Source organism: Muscardinus avellanarius (genome assembly GCF_963383645.1).
Source record: "Muscardinus avellanarius genome assembly, chromosome: 16".
Lineage (NCBI taxonomy): Eukaryota > Metazoa > Chordata > Mammalia > Rodentia > Gliridae > Muscardinus > Muscardinus avellanarius.
In genome coordinates, this window is record NC_137802.1 from 41,998,047 (window position 1) to 42,019,766 (window position 21,720).

The following is a 21,720-nucleotide window of genomic DNA, read 5'->3' on the forward strand; positions in this document are numbered from 1 at the left end:
GCTTTTTTGAGCTTTTGCGCCTAGGTTAAACTAACGCATCTAAGAATTTATACTAAATGATATTGAACTGGTAACGCTATCTGCAATCCTAATTCTAAACATATGTGAAACTATTGCAATACACTGAAATTGAACAACTTTCACATATACATGACATATAAAACACTTTTCCAAGCTTTTTTGACTAGGTTAAACTAACACATCCAAGAAGTTACACCAAATGATATAGAAGTGCTAATGCTATCTGCAATTCTAATTCTAAACTTATGTGAAACTCTTGCAATTCAAAGAAATTGAACAACGTTCACATATATATGACATGTAAAACACTTTCCAGAGCTTTTTCTCCTCGGTTAAACTAACGCATCTAAGAAGTTAAACTAAAGGATATTGAACTGGTAACGCTATCTGCAATCCTAATTCTAAACTTATGTGAAACTCTTGCAATACACTGAAATTGAACAACGTTCACATATATATGACATGTAAAACACTTTTCAGAGCTTTTGCACCTAGGTTAAACTAACGCATCTAAGAAGTTACACCAAATTATATAGAAGTGCTAATGCTATCTGCAATTCTAAATCTCAACTTATGTGAAACTCTTGCAATACAAAGAAATTGAACAACTTTCACATATATATATATGACATGTAAAACACTTTTCAGAGCTTTTGCGATTGGGTTAAACTAACGCATCTAAGAACTTAAACTAAATGATATAGAAGTGCTAATGCTATCTCCAATCCTAATTTTAAACGTATGTGAAACTCTTGCAATACATTGAAATTGAAAAACGTTCACATATATATGACATGTAAAATGCTTTTTTGAGCTTTTGCGCCTAGGTTAAACTAACGCATCTAAGAATTTATACTAAATTATATTGAACTGGTAACGCTATCTGCAATCCTAATTCTAAACATATGTGAAACTATTGCAATACACTGAAATTGAACAACTTTCACATATACATGACATATAAAACACTTTTCCAAGCTTTTTTGACTAGGTTAAACTAACACATCCAAGAAGTTACACCAAATGATATAGAAGTGCTAATGCTATCTGCAATTCTAATTCTAAACTTATGTGAAACTCTTGCAATTCAAAGAAATTGAACAACGTTCACATATATATGACATGTAAAACACTTTCCAGAGCTTTTTCTCCTCGGTTAAACTAACGCATCTAAGAAGTTAAACTAAAGGATATTGAACTGGTAACGCTATCTGCAATCCTAATTCTAAACTTATGTGAAACTCTTGCAATACACTAAAATTGAACAACGTTCACATATATTTGACATGTAAAACACTTTTCAGAGCTTTTGCACCTAGGTTAAACTAACGCATCTAAGAAGTTACACCAAATTATATAGAAGTGCTAATGCTATCTGCAATTCTAAATCTCAACTTATGTGAAACTCTTGCAATACAAAGAAATTGAACAACTTTCACATATATATATGACATGTAAAACACTTTTCAGAGCTTTTGCGATTGGGTTAAACTAACGCATCTAAGAACTTAAACTAAATGATATAGAAGTGCTAATGCTATCTCCAATCCTAATTTTAAACGTATGTGAAACTCTTGCAATACATTGAAATTGAAAAACGTTCACATATATATGACATGTAAAATGCTTTTTTGAGCTTTTGCGCCTAGGTTAAACTAACGCATCTAAGAATTTATACTAAATGATATTGAACTGGTAACGCTATCTGCAATCCTAATTCTAAACATATGTGAAACTATTGCAATACACTGAAATTGAACAACTTTCACATATACATGACATATAAAACACTTTTCCAAGCTTTTTTGACTAGGTTAAACTAACATCCAAGAAGTTAAACTAAATGATATAGAAGTGCTAATGGTATCAGCAATCCTAATTCTAAACTTATGTGAAAGTCTTGCAATACACTGAAATTCAACAACTTTCATATATATATGACATGTAAAACACTTTTCCGAGCTTTTGCGCCTAGGTTAAACTAACGCATCTAAGAAGTTAAACTAAATGATATTGAACCGGTAAGGCTATCTGCAATCCTAATTCTAAACTTATGTGAAACTCTTGCAATACACTGAAATTGAACAACGTTCACATATATATGACATGTAACACACTTTTCCGAGCTTTGCGCCTATGTTAAACTAACGCATCTAAGAAGTTAAATTAAATGATATTGAACTAGTAAGGATATCTACAATCCTAATTCTAAACTTATGTGAAATTCTTGCAATACACTGAATTTAAACAACGTTCACATATATATGACATGTAAATGACATTTCCGAGCTTCTGCGCCTAGGTTAAAACAACGCATCTAAGAAGTTAAACTAAATGATATTGAACTAGTAAGGATATCTACAATCCTAATTCTAAACTTATGTGAAATTCTTGCAATACACTGAATTTAAACAACGTTCACATATACATGACATGTAAAACACTTTTCCGAGCTTTTGCGCCTAGGTTAAACTAACACATCTAAGATGTTAAACTAAATGATATAGAAGTGCTAAAGCTATCTGCAATCCTAATTCTAAACTTATGTGAAACTCTTGCAATAAAATGAAATTGAACAACTTTCACATATATATGACATGTAAAATACTTTTCCGAGTATTTGCGCCTAGGTTAAACTAACGCATCTAAGAAGTGAAACTACAGGATATAAAAAGTGCTAACGCTATCTGCAATCCTAATTCTAAACATATGTGAAATCTTGCAATACACTGAAATTGAACTACGTTCACATATATATGACATGTAAAACACTTTTCCAAGATTCTGCGCCTATGTTAAACTAATGCATCTAAGAAGTTAAACTAAATGATATTGAAATGCTCACGCTCTGCAATCCTAATTCTAAACTTATGTGAAACTCTTGCAATACACTGAAATTGAACAACGTTCACATATATATGACATGTAAAACACTTTTCCGAGCTTCTGCGCCTAGCTTAAACTAACGCATCTAAGAAGTTAAACTAAATGATATTGAACTGGTAAGGCTATCAGCAATCCTAATTTTAAACTTATGTGAAACTCTTGCAATACACTGAAATTGAACAACGTTCACATATATATGACATGTAAAACACTTTTCAGAGCTTTTGCACCTAGGTTAAACTAACGCATCTAAGAAGTTACACCAAATTATATAGAAGTGCTAATGCTATCTGCAATTCTAAATCTCAACTTATGTGAAACTCTTGCAATACAAAGAAATTGAACAACTTTCACATATATATATATGACATGTAAAACACTTTTCAGAGCTTTTGCGATTGGGTTAAACTAACGCATCTAAGAACTTAAACTAAATGATATAGAAGTGCTAATGCTATCTCCAATCCTAATTTTAAACGTATGTGAAACTCTTGCAATACATTGAAATTGAAAAACGTTCACATATATATGACATGTAAAATGCTTTTTTGAGCTTTTGCGCCTAGGTTAAACTAACGCATCTAAGAATTTATACTAAATGATATTGAACTGGTAACGCTATCTGCAATCCTAATTCTAAACATATGTGAAACTATTGCAATACACTGAAATTGAACAACTTTCACATATACATGACATATAAAACACTTTTCCAAGCTTTTTTGACTAGGTTAAACTAACACATCCAAGAAGTTAAACTAAATGATATAGAAGTGCTAATGGTATCAGCAATCCTAATTCTAAACTTATGTGAAAGTCTTGCAATACACTGAAATTCAACAACTTTCATATATATATGACATGTAAAACACTTTTCCGAGCTTTTGCGCCTAGGTTAAACTAACGCATCTAAGAAGTTAAACTAAATGATATTGAACCGGTAAGGCTATCTGCAATCCTAATTCTAAACTTATGTGAAACTCTTGCAATACACTGAAATTGAACAACGTTCACATATATATGACATGTAACACACTTTTCCGAGCTTTGCGCCTATGTTAAACTAACGCATCTAAGAAGTTAAATTAAATGATATTGAACTAGTAAGGATATCTACAATCCTAATTCTAAACTTATGTGAAATTCTTGCAATACACTGAATTTAAACAACGTTCACATATATATGACATGTAAATGACATTTCCGAGCTTCTGCGCCTAGGTTAAAACAACGCATCTAAGAAGTTAAACTAAATGATATTGAACTAGTAAGGATATCTACAATCCTAATTCTAAACTTATGTGAAATTCTTGCAATACACTGAATTTAAACAACGTTCACATATACATGACATGTAAAACACTTTTCCGAGCTTTTGCGCCTAGGTTAAACTAACACATCTAAGATGCTAAACTAAATGATATAGAAGTGCTAAAGCTATCTGCAATCCTAATTCTAAACTTATGTGAAACTCTTGCAATAAAATGAAATTGAACAACTTTCACATATATATGACATGTAAAATACTTTTCCGAGTATTTGCGCCTAGGTTAAACTAACGCATCTAAGAATTTATACTAAATGATATTGAACTGGTAACGCTATCTGCAATCCTAATTCTAAACATATGTGAAACTATTGCAATACACTGAAATTGAACAACTTTCACATATACATGACATATAAAACACTTTTCCAAGCTTTTTTGACTAGGTTAACACATCCAAGAAGTTAAACTAAATGATATAGAAGTGCTAATGGTATCAGCAATCCTAATTCTAAACTTATGTGAAAGTCTTGCAATACACTGAAATTCAACAACTTTCATATATATATGACATGTAAAACACTTTTCTGAGCTTTTGCGCCTAGGTTAAACTAACGCATCTAAGAAGTTAAACTAAATGATATTGAACCGGTAAGGCTATCTGCTATCCTAATTCTAAACTTATGTGAAACTCTTGCAATACACTGAAATTGAACAACGTTCACATATATATGACATGTAACACACTTTTCCGAGCTTTGCGCCTATGTTAAACTAACGCATCTAAGAAGTTAAACTACAGGATATAAAAACAAGTGCTAACGCTATCTGCAATCCTAATTCTAAACTTATGTGAAATCTTGCAATACACTGAAATTGAACTACGTTCACATATATATGACATGTAAAACACTTTTCCAAGATTCTGCGCCTATGTTAAACTAATGCATCTAAGAAGTTAAACTAAATGATATTGAAATGCTCACGCTCTGCAATCCTAATTCTAAACTTATGTGAAACTCTTGCAATACACTGAAATTGAACAACGTTCACATATATATGACATGTAAAACACTTTTCCGAGCTTCTGCGCCTAGCTTAAACTAACGCATCTAAGAAGTTAAACTAAATGATATTGAACTGGTAAGGCTATCAGCAATCCTAATTTTAAACTTATGTGAAACTCTTGCAATACACTGAAATTGAACAACGTTCACATATATATGACATGTAAAACACTTTTCAGAGCTTTTGCACCTAGGTTAAACTAACGCATCTAAGAAGTTACACCAAATTATATAGAAGTGCTAATGCTATCTGCAATTCTAAATCTCAACTTATGTGAAACTCTTGCAATACAAAGAAATTGAACAACTTTCACATATATATATATGACATGTAAAACACTTTTCAGAGCTTTTGCGATTGGGTTAAACTAACGCATCTAAGAACTTAAACTAAATGATATAGAAGTGCTAATGCTATCTCCAATCCTAATTTTAAACGTATGTGAAACTCTTGCAATACATTGAAATTGAAAAACGTTCACATATATATGACATGTAAAATGCTTTTTTGAGCTTTTGCGCCTAGGTTAAACTAACGCATCTAAGAATTTATACTAAATGATATTGAACTGGTAACGCTATCTGCAATCCTAATTCTAAACATATGTGAAACTATTGCAATACACTGAAATTGAACAACTTTCACATATACATGACATATAAAACACTTTTCCAAGCTTTTTTGACTAGGTTAAACTAACACATCCAAGAAGTTAAACTAAATGATATAGAAGTGCTAATGGTATCAGCAATCCTAATTCTAAACTTATGTGAAAGTCTTGCAATACACTGAAATTCAACAACTTTCATATATATATGACATGTAAAACACTTTTCCGAGCTTCTGCGCTTAGGTTAAACTAACGCATCTAAGAAGTTAAACTAAATGATATTGAACTGGTAACGCTATCTGCAATCCTAATTCTTAATTTATGTGAAACTATTGCAATACACTCAAATTGAACAACTTTCATATATATATGACAGGAAAAACACTTTTCCGATCTTTTGCGCCTAGGTTAAACTAACGCATCTAAGAAGTTAAACTAAAGGATATAAAAGTGCTAACGCTATCTGCAATCCTAATTCTAAACTTATGTGACACTCTTGCAATACACTGAAATTGAACTACGTGCACATATATATGACATGTAAAACACTTTTCCGAGCTTCTGCACCTATATTAAACTAACGCATCTAAGAAGTTAAACTAAATGATATGGAACTGGTAGGCTATCTGCAATCCTAATTCTAAAGTTATGTGAAATTCTTGCAATACACTGAATTTAAATAACGTTCACATATACATGACATGTAAAACACTTTTCCAAGCTTTTGCGCCTAGGTTAAACTAACATATCTAAGATGTTAAACTAAATGATATTAAACTGGTAAGGCTATCTGCAATCCTAATTCTAAACTTATGTGAAACTCCTGCAATACACTGAAATTGAACAACGTTCACATATATATGACATGTAAATGACATTTCCGAGCTTCTGCGCCTAGGTTAAAACAACGCATCTAAGAAGTTAAACTAAATGATATTGAACTAGTAAGGATATCTACAATCCTAATTCTAAACTTATGTGAAATTCTTGCAATACACTGAATTTAAACAACGATCACATATATATGACATGAAAAATATTTTTCCGAGCTTTTGCGCCTAGGTTAAACTAACACATCTAAGAAGTTAAACTAAATGATATTGAACTGTTAAGGCTATCTGCAATCCTAATATTAAACTTATGTGAAACTCTTGCAATACACTGAAATTGAACAACGTTAACATATATATGACATGTAAAACACTTTTCAGAGCTTTTGCACCTAGGTTAAACTAACGCATCTAAGAAGTTACACCAAATGATATAGAAGTGCTAATGCTATCTGCAATTCTAATTCTAAACTTATGTGAAACTCTTGCAATTCAAAGAAATTGAACAACGTTCACATATATATGACATGTAAAACACTTTCCAGAGCTTTTTCTCCTAGGTTAAACTAACGCATCTAAGAAGTTAAACTAAAGGATATTGAACTGGTAACGCTATCTGCAATCCTAATTCTAAACTTATGTGAAACTCTTGCAATACACTAAAATTGAACAACGTTCACATATATATGACATGTAAAACACTTTTCAGAGCTTTTGCACCTAGGTTAAACTAACGCATCTAAGAAGTTACACCAAATTATATAGAAGTGCTAATGCTATCTGCAATTCTAAATCTCAACTTATGTGAAACTCTTGCAATACAAAGAAATTGAACAACTTTCACATATATATATATGACATGTAAAACACTTTTCAGAGCTTTTGCGATTGGGTTAAACTAACGCATCTAAGAACTTAAACTAAATGATATAGAAGTGCTAATGCTATCTCCAATCCTAATTTTAAACGTATGTGAAACTCTTGCAATACATTGAAATTGAAAAACGTTCACATATATATGACATGTAAAATGCTTTTTTGAGCTTTTGCGCCTAGGTTAAACTAACGCATCTAAGAATTTATACTAAATGATATTGAACTGGTAACGCTATCTGCAATCCTAATTCTAAACATATGTGAAACTATTGCAATACACTGAAATTGAACAACTTTCACATATACATGACATATAAAACACTTTTCCAAGCTTTTTTGACTAGGTTAAACTAACACATCCAAGAAGTTAAACTAAATGATATAGAAGTGCTAATGGTATCAGCAATCCTAATTCTAAACTTATGTGAAAGTCTTGCAATACACTGAAATTCAACAACTTTCATATATATATGACATGTAAAACACTTTTCCGAGCTTCTGCGCTTAGGTTAAACTAACGCATCTAAGAAGTTAAACTAAATGATATTGAACTGGTAACGCTATCTGCAATCCTAATTCTTAATTTATGTGAAACTATTGCAATACACTCAAATTGAACAACTTTCATATATATATGACAGGAAAAACACTTTTCCGATCTTTTGCGCCTAGGTTAAACTAACGCATCTAAGAAGTTAAACTAAATGATATGGAACTGGTAGGCTATCTGCAATCCTAATTCTAAAGTTATGTGAAATTCTTGCAATACACTGAATTTAAATAACGTTCACATATACATGACATGTAAAACACTTTTCCAAGGTTTTGCGCCTGGGTTAAACTAACGCATCTAAGATGTTAAACTAAATGATATTGAACTGGTAACGCTATCTGCAATCCTAATTCTTAATTTATGTGAAACTATTGCAATACACTGAAATTGAACTACGTGCACATATATATGACATGTAAAACACTTTTCCGAGCTTCTGCACCTATATTAAACTAACGCATCTAAGAAGTTAAACTAAATGATATGGAACTGGTAGGCTATCTGCAATCCTAATTCTAAAGTTATGTGAAATTCTTGCAATACACTGAATTTAAATAACGTTCACATATACATGACATGTAAAACACTTTTCCAAGGTTTTGCGCCTAGGTTAAACTAACACATCTAAGATGTTAAACTAAATGATATTAAACTGGTAAGGCTATCTGCAATCCTAATTCTAAACTTATGTGAAACTCCTGCAATACACTGAAATTGAACAACGTTCACATATATATGACATGTAAATGACATTTCCGAGCTTCTGCGCCTAGGTTAAAACAACGCATCTAAGAAGTTAAACTAAATGATATTGAACTAGTAAGGATATCTACAATCCTAATTCTAAACTTATGTGAAATTCTTGCAATACACTGAATTTAAACAACGTTCACATATATATGACATGTAAAACACTTTTCCGAGCTTTTGCGCCTAGGTTAAACTAACACATCTAAGAAGTTAAACTAAATGATATAGAAGTGCTAAAGCTATCTGCAATCCTAATTCTAAACTTATGTGAAACTCTTGCAATACAATGAAATTGAACAACTTTCACATATATATGACATGAAAAATATTTTTCCGAGCTTTTGCGCCTAGGTTAAACTAACACATCTAAGAAGTTAAACTAAATGATATTGAACTGTTAAGGCTATCTGCAATCCTAATATTAAACTTATGTGAAACTCTTGCAATACACTGAAATTGAACAACGTTAACATATATATGACATGTAAAACACTTTTCAGAGCTTTTGCACCTAGGTTAAACTAACGCATCTAAGAAGTTACACCAAATGATATAGAAGTGCTAATGCTATCTGCAATTCTAATTCTAAACTTATGTGAAACTCTTGCAATTCAAAGAAATTGAACAACGTTCACATATATATGACATGTAAAACACTTTCCAGAGCTTTTTCTCCTAGGTTAAACTAACGCATCTAAGAAGTTAAACTAAAGGATATTGAACTGGTAACGCTATCTGCAATCCTAATTCTAAACTTATGTGAAACTCTTGCAATACACTGAAATTGAACAACGTTCACCTATATATGACATGTAAAACACTTTTCCGAGCTTTTGTGCCTAGGTTAAACTAATGCATCTAAGAAGTTAAACAAAATGATATAGAAGTGCTAACGCTATCTGCAATCCTAAATCTAAACTTAAGTGAAACTCTTGCAATACACTGAAATTGAACTACGTTCACATATATATGACATGTAAAACACTGTTCCGAGCTTTTTTGCCTAGGTTAAACGAACACATCTAATAAGTTAAACTAAATGATATTGAACTGTTAAAGCTATCTGCAATCCTAATTCTAAACTTATGTGAACTATTCCGATACACTGAAATTGACCAACTTTCTCATATATATGACATGTAAAACACTTTTCCGAGCTTCTGCGCCTATGTTAAACTAACGCATCTAAGAAGTTAAACTAAATGTTATAGAACTGCTAATGCGATCCGCAATCCTAAATCTATACTCATGTGAAACTCTAGCAATACACTGAAATTGAACTACGTTCACCTATATATGACATGTAAAACACTTCCGAGTTTCTGCGCCTAGTTTAAACTAACACATCTAAGTAGTTAAACTAAATGATATTGAACTGGTGAGGCAATCTGCAATCCTAATTCTAAACTTATGTGAAACTCTTGCAATACACTGAAATTGAACAACTTTCACATATATATGACATGTAAAACACTTTTCCGAACTTTTTTGCCTAGGTTAAACGAACACATCTAAGACGTTAAACTAAATGATATAGAACTGCTAATGCTATCAGCAATCCTAATTCTATACTTATGTGAAACTCTTGCAATACACTGAAATTGAACAAACTTCACATATATATGACATGTAAAACACTTTCCGGAGCTTCTGCGCCTATGTTAAACTAACGCATCTAAGAAGTTAAACTTAATGATATTGAACTGGTAACGCTTTCTGCAATCCTAATTCTAAACTTATGTGAAACTCTTGCAATACACTGAAATTGAACTACGATCACATATATATATGACATGTAAAACACTTCCGAGTTTCTGCGCCTAGTTGAAACTAACACATCTAAGTAGTTAAACTAAATGATATTGAACTGGTGAGGCAATCTGCAATCCTAATTCTAAACTTATGTGAAACTCTTGCAATACACTGAAATTGAACAACTTTCACATATATATGACATGTAAAACACTTTCCCGAGCTTTTTTGCCTAGGTAAAAATAACACATCTAAGAATTAAACTAAATGATATAGAACTGCTAATGCTATCTGCAATCCAAATTCTAATCTTATGTGAAACTCTTGCAATACACTGAAATTGAACAACGTTCACCTATATATGACATGTAAAATACTTATCCGAGCTTCTGCGCCTAGGTTAAACTAACGCATCTAAGAAGTTAAACTAAATGATATTGAACTGTTAAGGCTATCTGCAATCCTAATATTAAACTTATGTGAAACTCTTGCAATACACTGAAATTGAACAACGTTAACATATATATGACATGTAAAACACTTTTCAGAGCTTTTGCACCTAGGTTAAACTAACGCATCTAAGAAGTTACACCAAATGATATAGAAGTGCTAATGCTATCTGCAATTCTAATTCTAAACTTATGTGAAACTCTTGCAATTCAAAGAAATTGAACAACGTTCACATATATATGACATGTAAAACACTTTCCAGAGCTTTTTCTCCTAGGTTAAACTAACGCATCTAAGAAGTTAAACTAAAGGATATTGAACTGGTAACGCTATCTGCAATCCTAATTCTAAACTTATGTGAAACTCTTGCAATACACTAAAATTGAACAACGTTCACATATATATGACATGTAAAACACTTTTCAGAGCTTTTGCACCTAGGTTAAACTAACGCATCTAAGAAGTTACACCAAATTATATAGAAGTGCTAATGCTATCTGCAATTCTAAATCTCAACTTATGTGAAACTCTTGCAATACAAAGAAATTGAACAACTTTCACATATATATATATGACATGTAAAACACTTTTCAGAGCTTTTGCGATTGGGTTAAACTAACGCATCTAAGAACTTAAACTAAATGATATAGAAGTGCTAATGCTATCTCCAATCCTAATTTTAAACGTATGTGAAACTCTTGCAATACATTGAAATTGAAAAACGTTCACATATATATGACATGTAAAATGCTTTTTTGAGCTTTTGCGCCTAGGTTAAACTAACGCATCTAAGAATTTATACTAAATGATATTGAACTGGTAACGCTATCTGCAATCCTAATTCTAAACATATGTGAAACTATTGCAATACACTGAAATTGAACAACTTTCACATATACATGACATATAAAACACTTTTCCAAGCTTTTTTGACTAGGTTAAACTAACACATCCAAGAAGTTAAACTAAATGATATAGAAGTGCTAATGGTATCAGCAATCCTAATTCTAAACTTATGTGAAAGTCTTGCAATACACTGAAATTCAACAACTTTCATATATATATGACATGTAAAACACTTTTCCGAGCTTCTGCGCTTAGGTTAAACTAACGCATCTAAGAAGTTAAACTAAATGATATTGAACTGGTAACGCTATCTGCAATCCTAATTCTTAATTTATGTGAAACTATTGCAATACACTCAAATTGAACAACTTTCATATATATATGACAGGAAAAACACTTTTCCGATCTTTTGCGCCTAGGTTAAACTAACGCATCTAAGAAGTTAAACTAAATGATATGGAACTGGTAGGCTATCTGCAATCCTAATTCTAAAGTTATGTGAAATTCTTGCAATACACTGAATTTAAATAACGTTCACATATACATGACATGTAAAACACTTTTCCAAGGTTTTGCGCCTGGGTTAAACTAACGCATCTAAGATGTTAAACTAAATGATATTGAACTGGTAACGCTATCTGCAATCCTAATTCTTAATTTATGTGAAACTATTGCAATACACTGAAATTGAACTACGTGCACATATATATGACATGTAAAACACTTTTCCGAGCTTCTGCACCTATATTAAACTAACGCATCTAAGAAGTTAAACTAAATGATATGGAACTGGTAGGCTATCTGCAATCCTAATTCTAAAGTTATGTGAAATTCTTGCAATACACTGAATTTAAATAACGTTCACATATACATGACATGTAAAACACTTTTCCAAGGTTTTGCGCCTAGGTTAAACTAACACATCTAAGATGTTAAACTAAATGATATTAAACTGGTAAGGCTATCTGCAATCCTAATTCTAAACTTATGTGAAACTCCTGCAATACACTGAAATTGAACAACGTTCACATATATATGACATGTAAATGACATTTCCGAGCTTCTGCGCCTAGGTTAAAACAACGCATCTAAGAAGTTAAACTAAATGATATTGAACTAGTAAGGATATCTACAATCCTAATTCTAAACTTATGTGAAATTCTTGCAATACACTGAATTTAAACAACGTTCACATATATATGACATGTAAAACACTTTTCCGAGCTTTTGCGCCTAGGTTAAACTAACACATCTAAGAAGTTAAACTAAATGATATAGAAGTGCTAAAGCTATCTGCAATCCTAATTCTAAACTTATGTGAAACTCTTGCAATACAATGAAATTGAACAACTTTCACATATATATGACATGAAAAATATTTTTCCGAGCTTTTGCGCCTAGGTTAAACTAACACATCTAAGAAGTTAAACTAAATGATATTGAACTGTTAAGGCTATCTGCAATCCTAATATTAAACTTATGTGAAACTCTTGCAATACACTGAAATTGAACAACGTTAACATATATATGACATGTAAAACACTTTTCAGAGCTTTTGCACCTAGGTTAAACTAACGCATCTAAGAAGTTACACCAAATGATATAGAAGTGCTAATGCTATCTGCAATTCTAATTCTAAACTTATGTGAAACTCTTGCAATTCAAAGAAATTGAACAACGTTCACATATATATGACATGTAAAACACTTTCCAGAGCTTTTTCTCCTAGGTTAAACTAACGCATCTAAGAAGTTAAACTAAAGGATATTGAACTGGTAACGCTATCTGCAATCCTAATTCTAAACTTATGTGAAACTCTTGCAATACACTGAAATTGAACAACGTTCACCTATATATGACATGTAAAACACTTTTCCGAGCTTTTGTGCCTAGGTTAAACTAATGCATCTAAGAAGTTAAACAAAATGATATAGAAGTGCTAACGCTATCTGCAATCCTAAATCTAAACTTAAGTGAAACTCTTGCAATACACTGAAATTGAACTACGTTCACATATATATGACATGTAAAACACTGTTCCGAGCTTTTTTGCCTAGGTTAAACGAACACATCTAATAAGTTAAACTAAATGATATTGAACTGTTAAAGCTATCTGCAATCCTAATTCTAAACTTATGTGAACTATTCCGATACACTGAAATTGACCAACTTTCTCATATATATGACATGTAAAACACTTTTCCGAGCTTCTGCGCCTATGTTAAACTAACGCATCTAAGAAGTTAAACTAAATGTTATAGAACTGCTAATGCGATCCGCAATCCTAAATCTATACTCATGTGAAACTCTAGCAATACACTGAAATTGAACTACGTTCACCTATATATGACATGTAAAACACTTCCGAGTTTCTGCGCCTAGTTTAAACTAACACATCTAAGTAGTTAAACTAAATGATATTGAACTGGTGAGGCAATCTGCAATCCTAATTCTAAACTTATGTGAAACTCTTGCAATACACTGAAATTGAACAACTTTCACATATATATGACATGTAAAACACTTTTCCGAACTTTTTTGCCTAGGTTAAACGAACACATCTAAGACGTTAAACTAAATGATATAGAACTGCTAATGCTATCAGCAATCCTAATTCTATACTTATGTGAAACTCTTGCAATACACTGAAATTGAACAAACTTCACATATATATGACATGTAAAACACTTTCCGGAGCTTCTGCGCCTATGTTAAACTAACGCATCTAAGAAGTTAAACTTAATGATATTGAACTGGTAACGCTTTCTGCAATCCTAATTCTAAACTTATGTGAAACTCTTGCAATACACTGAAATTGAACTACGATCACATATATATATGACATGTAAAACACTTCCGAGTTTCTGCGCCTAGTTGAAACTAACACATCTAAGTAGTTAAACTAAATGATATTGAACTGGTGAGGCAATCTGCAATCCTAATTCTAAACTTATGTGAAACTCTTGCAATACACTGAAATTGAACAACTTTCACATATATATGACATGTAAAACACTTTCCCGAGCTTTTTTGCCTAGGTAAAAATAACACATCTAAGAATTAAACTAAATGATATAGAACTGCTAATGCTATCTGCAATCCAAATTCTAATCTTATGTGAAACTCTTGCAATACACTGAAATTGAACAACGTTCACCTATATATGACATGTAAAATACTTATCCGAGCTTCTGCGCCTAGGTTAAACTAACGCATCTAAGAAGTTAAACTAAATGATATTGAACTGTTAAGGCTATCTGCAATCCTAATATTAAACTTATGTGAAACTCTTGCAATACACTGAAATTGAACAACGTTAACATATATATGACATGTAAAACACTTTTCAGAGCTTTTGCACCTAGGTTAAACTAACGCATCTAAGAAGTTACACCAAATGATATAGAAGTGCTAATGCTATCTGCAATTCTAATTCTAAACTTATGTGAAACTCTTGCAATTCAAAGAAATTGAACAACGTTCACATATATATGACATGTAAAACACTTTCCAGAGCTTTTTCTCCTAGGTTAAACTAACGCATCTAAGAAGTTAAACTAAAGGATATTGAACTGGTAACGCTATCTGCAATCCTAATTCTAAACTTATGTGAAACTCTTGCAATACACTAAAATTGAACAACGTTCACATATATATGACATGTAAAACACTTTTCAGAGCTTTTGCACCTAGGTTAAACTAACGCATCTAAGAAGTTACACCAAATTATATAGAAGTGCTAATGCTATCTGCAATTCTAAATCTCAACTTATGTGAAACTCTTGCAATACAAAGAAATTGAACAACTTTCACATATATATATATGACATGTAAAACACTTTTCAGAGCTTTTGCGATTGGGTTAAACTAACGCATCTAAGAACTTAAACTAAATGATATAGAAGTGCTAATGCTATCTCCAATCCTAATTTTAAACGTATGTGAAACTCTTGCAATACATTGAAATTGAAAAACGTTCACATATATATGACATGTAAAATGCTTTTTTGAGCTTTTGCGCCTAGGTTAAACTAACGCATCTAAGAATTTATACTAAATGATATTGAACTGGTAACGCTATCTGCAATCCTAATTCTAAACATATGTGAAACTATTGCAATACACTGAAATTGAACAACTTTCACATATACATGACATATAAAACACTTTTCCAAGCTTTTTTGACTAGGTTAAACTAACACATCCAAGAAGTTAAACTAAATGATATAGAAGTGCTAATGGTATCAGCAATCCTAATTCTAAACTTATGTGAAAGTCTTGCAATACACTGAAATTCAACAACTTTCATATATATATGACATGTAAAACACTTTTCCGAGCTTCTGCGCTTAGGTTAAACTAACGCATCTAAGAAGTTAAACTAAATGATATTGAACTGGTAACGCTATCTGCAATCCTAATTCTTAATTTATGTGAAACTATTGCAATACACTCAAATTGAACAACTTTCATATATATATGACAGGAAAAACACTTTTCCGATCTTTTGCGCCTAGGTTAAACTAACGCATCTAAGAAGTTAAACTAAATGATATGGAACTGGTAGGCTATCTGCAATCCTAATTCTAAAGTTATGTGAAATTCTTGCAATACACTGAATTTAAATAACGTTCACATATACATGACATGTAAAACACTTTTCCAAGGTTTTGCGCCTGGGTTAAACTAACGCATCTAAGATGTTAAACTAAATGATATTGAACTGGTAACGCTATCTGCAATCCTAATTCTTAATTTATGTGAAACTATTGCAATACACTGAAATTGAACTACGTGCACATATATATGACATGTAAAACACTTTTCCGAGCTTCTGCACCTATATTAAACTAACGCATCTAAGAAGTTAAACTAAATGATATGGAACTGGTAGGCTATCTGCAATCCTAATTCTAAAGTTATGTGAAATTCTTGCAATACACTGAATTTAAATAACGTTCACATATACATGACATGTAAAACACTTTTCCAAGGTTTTGCGCCTAGGTTAAACTAACACATCTAAGATGTTAAACTAAATGATATTAAACTGGTAAGGCTATCTGCAATCCTAATTCTAAACTTATGTGAAACTCCTGCAATACACTGAAATTGAACAACGTTCACATATATATGACATGTAAATGACATTTCCGAGCTTCTGCGCCTAGGTTAAAACAACGCATCTAAGAAGTTAAACTAAATGATATTGAACTAGTAAGGATATCTACAATCCTAATTCTAAACTTATGTGAAATTCTTGCAATACACTGAATTTAAACAACGTTCACATATATATGACATGTAAAACACTTTTCCGAGCTTTTGCGCCTAGGTTAAACTAACACATCTAAGAAGTTAAACTAAATGATATAGAAGTGCTAAAGCTATCTGCAATCCTAATTCTAAACTTATGTGAAACTCTTGCAATACAATGAAATTGAACAACTTTCACATATATATGACATGAAAAATATTTTTCCGAGCTTTTGCGCCTAGGTTAAACTAACACATCTAAGAAGTTAAACTAAATGATATTGAACTGTTAAGGCTATCTGCAATCCTAATATTAAACTTATGTGAAACTCTTGCAATACACTGAAATTGAACAACGTTAACATATATATGACATGTAAAACACTTTTCAGAGCTTTTGCACCTAGGTTAAACTAACGCATCTAAGAAGTTACACCAAATGATATAGAAGTGCTAATGCTATCTGCAATTCTAATTCTAAACTTATGTGAAACTCTTGCAATTCAAAGAAATTGAACAACGTTCACATATATATGACATGTAAAACACTTTCCAGAGCTTTTTCTCCTAGGTTAAACTAACGCATCTAAGAAGTTAAACTAAAGGATATTGAACTGGTAACGCTATCTGCAATCCTAATTCTAAACTTATGTGAAACTCTTGCAATACACTGAAATTGAACAACGTTCACCTATATATGACATGTAAAACACTTTTCCGAGCTTTTGTGCCTAGGTTAAACTAATGCATCTAAGAAGTTAAACAAAATGATATAGAAGTGCTAACGCTATCTGCAATCCTAAATCTAAACTTAAGTGAAACTCTTGCAATACACTGAAATTGAACTACGTTCACATATATATGACATGTAAAACACTGTTCCGAGCTTTTTTGCCTAGGTTAAACGAACACATCTAATAAGTTAAACTAAATGATATTGAACTGTTAAAGCTATCTGCAATCCTAATTCTAAACTTATGTGAACTATTCCGATACACTGAAATTGACCAACTTTCTCATATATATGACATGTAAAACACTTTTCCGAGCTTCTGCGCCTATGTTAAACTAACGCATCTAAGAAGTTAAACTAAATGTTATAGAACTGCTAATGCGATCCGCAATCCTAAATCTATACTCATGTGAAACTCTAGCAATACACTGAAATTGAACTACGTTCACCTATATATGACATGTAAAACACTTCCGAGTTTCTGCGCCTAGTTTAAACTAACACATCTAAGTAGTTAAACTAAATGATATTGAACTGGTGAGGCAATCTGCAATCCTAATTCTAAACTTATGTGAAACTCTTGCAATACACTGAAATTGAACAACTTTCACATATATATGACATGTAAAACACTTTTCCGAACTTTTTTGCCTAGGTTAAACGAACACATCTAAGACGTTAAACTAAATGATATAGAACTGCTAATGCTATCAGCAATCCTAATTCTATACTTATGTGAAACTCTTGCAATACACTGAAATTGAACAAACTTCACATATATATGACATGTAAAACACTTTCCGGAGCTTCTGCGCCTATGTTAAACTAACGCATCTAAGAAGTTAAACTTAATGATATTGAACTGGTAACGCTTTCTGCAATCCTAATTCTAAACTTATGTGAAACTCTTGCAATACACTGAAATTGAACTACGATCACATATATATGACATGTACAACACTTTCCCGAGCTTCTGCGCCTATGTTAAACTAACGCATCTAAGTAGTTAAAATAAATGATATTGAACTGGTAACGCTCTCTGCAATCCTAATTCTAAACTTATGTGAAACTCTTGCAATACACTAAAATTGAACAACTTTCACATATATATGACATGTAAAACAATTTTCCGAGCTTTTGTGCCTAGTTTAAACGAATATATCTAAGAAGTTAAACTAAATGTTATAGAACTGCTAATGCGATCAGCAATCCTAAATCTATACTCATATGAAACTCTTGCAATACACTGAAATTGAACTACGTTCATATATATATGACATGTAAAACACTTCCGAGCTCTGCGCCTAGGTTAAACTAACGCATCTAAGTAGTTAAACTAAATGATATGGAACTGGTAAGGCAATCTGCAATCCTAATTCTAAACTTATGTGAAACTCTTGCAATACACTGAAATTGAACAACGTTAACCTATATATGACATGTAAAACACTTTTCCGAGCTTTTTTGCATAGGTTAAACGTACACATCTAAGACGTTAAACTAAATGATATAGAACTGCTAATGCTATCAGCAATCCTAATATATGACATGTAAAACACTTCCGAGCTTCTGCGCCTAGTTTAAATTAACACATCAAAGTAGTTAAACTAAATGATATTGAACTGGTGAGGCAATCTGCAATCCTAATTCTAAACTTATGTGAAACTCTTGCAATACACTGAAATTGAACAACTTTCACATATATATGACATGTAAAACACTTTTCCGAACTTTTTTGCCTAGGTTAAACGAACACATCTAAGACGTTTAACTAAATGATATACAACTGCTAATGCTATCAGCAATCCTAATTATATACTTATGTGAAACTCTTGCAATACACTGAAATTGAACTACGATCACATAGATATGACATGTAAAACACTTTCCCGAGCTTCTGCGCCTATGTTAAACTAACGCATCTAAGAAGTTAAACTAAATGATATTGAACTGGTAAGGCTATCAGCAATCCTAATTCTAAACTTATCTGAAACTCTTGCAATACACTGAAATTGAACTACGTTCACATATATATGACATGTAAAACACTTTTCTGAGCTTTTTTGCCTAGGTTAAACGAACACATCTAAGACGTTAAACTAAATGATATTGAACTGGTAAGGCTATCAGCAATCCTAATTCTAAACTTATCTGAAACTCTTGCAATACACTGAAATTGAACAACTTTCACATATATATGACATGTAAAACACTTCCGAGCTTCTGCGCCCAGGTTAAACGAACACATCTAAGACGTTAAACTAAATGATATAGAACTGCTAATGCTATCAGCAATCCTAATTCTATACTTATGTGAAACTCTTGCAATACACTGAAATTGAACAAACTTCACATATATATGACATGTAAAACACTTTCCGGAGCTTCTGCGCCTATGTTAAACTAACGCATCTAAGAAGTTAAACTTAATGATATTGAACTGGTAACGCTATCTGCAATCCTAATTCTAAACTTATGTGAAACTCTTGCAATACACTGAAATTGAACTACGATCACATATATATATGACATGTAAAACACTTCCGAGTTTCTGCGCCTAGTTGAAACTAACACATCTAAGTAGTTAAACTAAATGATATTGAACTGGTGAGGCAATCTGCAATCCTAATTCTAAACTTATGTGAAACTCTTGCAATACACTGAAATTGAACAACTTTCACATATATATGACATGTAAAACACTTTCCCGAGCTTTTTTGCCTAGGTTAAAATAACACATCTAAGAAGTTAAACTAAATGATATAGAACTGCTAATGCTATCTGCAATCCAAATTCTAATCTTATGTGAAACTCTTGCAATACACTGAAATTGAACAACGTTCACCTATATATGACATGTAAAATACTTATCCGAGCTTCTGCGCCTAGGTTAAACTAACGCATCTAAGAAGTTAAACTAAATGATATTGAACTGGTAAGGCTATCTGCTATCCTAATTCTAAACTTATGTGAAACACTTGCAATACACTGAAATTGAACTACGATCACATATATATGACATGTAAAACACTTTCCCGAGCTTCTGCGCCTATGTTAAACTAACGCATCTAAGAAGTTAAATGATATTGAACTGGTAACGCTATCTGCAATCCTAATTCTAAACTTATGTGAAACTCTTGCAATACACTGAAATTGAACTACGATCACATATATATGACATGTACAACACTTTCCCGAGCTTCTGCGCCTATGTTAAACTAACGCATCTAAGTAGTTAAAATAAATGATATTGAACTGGTAACGCTCTCTGCAATCCTAATTCTAAACTTATGTGAAACTCTTGCAATTCACTGAAATTGAACAACTTTCACATATATATGACATGTAAAACACTTTTCCGAGCTTTTGCGACTAGGTTAAACTAACGAATCTAAGACGTTAAATTAAATGATATAGAAGTGGTAATGCTATCTGCAATCCTAATTCTAAACTTATGTGAAACTCTTGCAATACACTGAAATTGAACAACGTTCACATATATATGACATGTAAAACACTTTCCCGAGCTTCTGCGCCTATGTTAAACTAACGCATCTAAGAAGTTAAACTAAATGATATTGAACTGGTAAGGCTATCAGCAATCCTAATTCTAAACTTATCTGAAACTCTTGCAATACACTGAAATTGAACTACGTTCACATATATATGACATGTAAAACACTTTTCTGAGCTTTTTTGCCTAGGTTAAACGAACACATCTAAGACGTTAAACTAAATGATATTGAACTGGTAAGGCTATCAGCAATCCTAATTCTAAACTTATCTGAAACTCTTGCAATACACTGAAATTGAACTACGTTC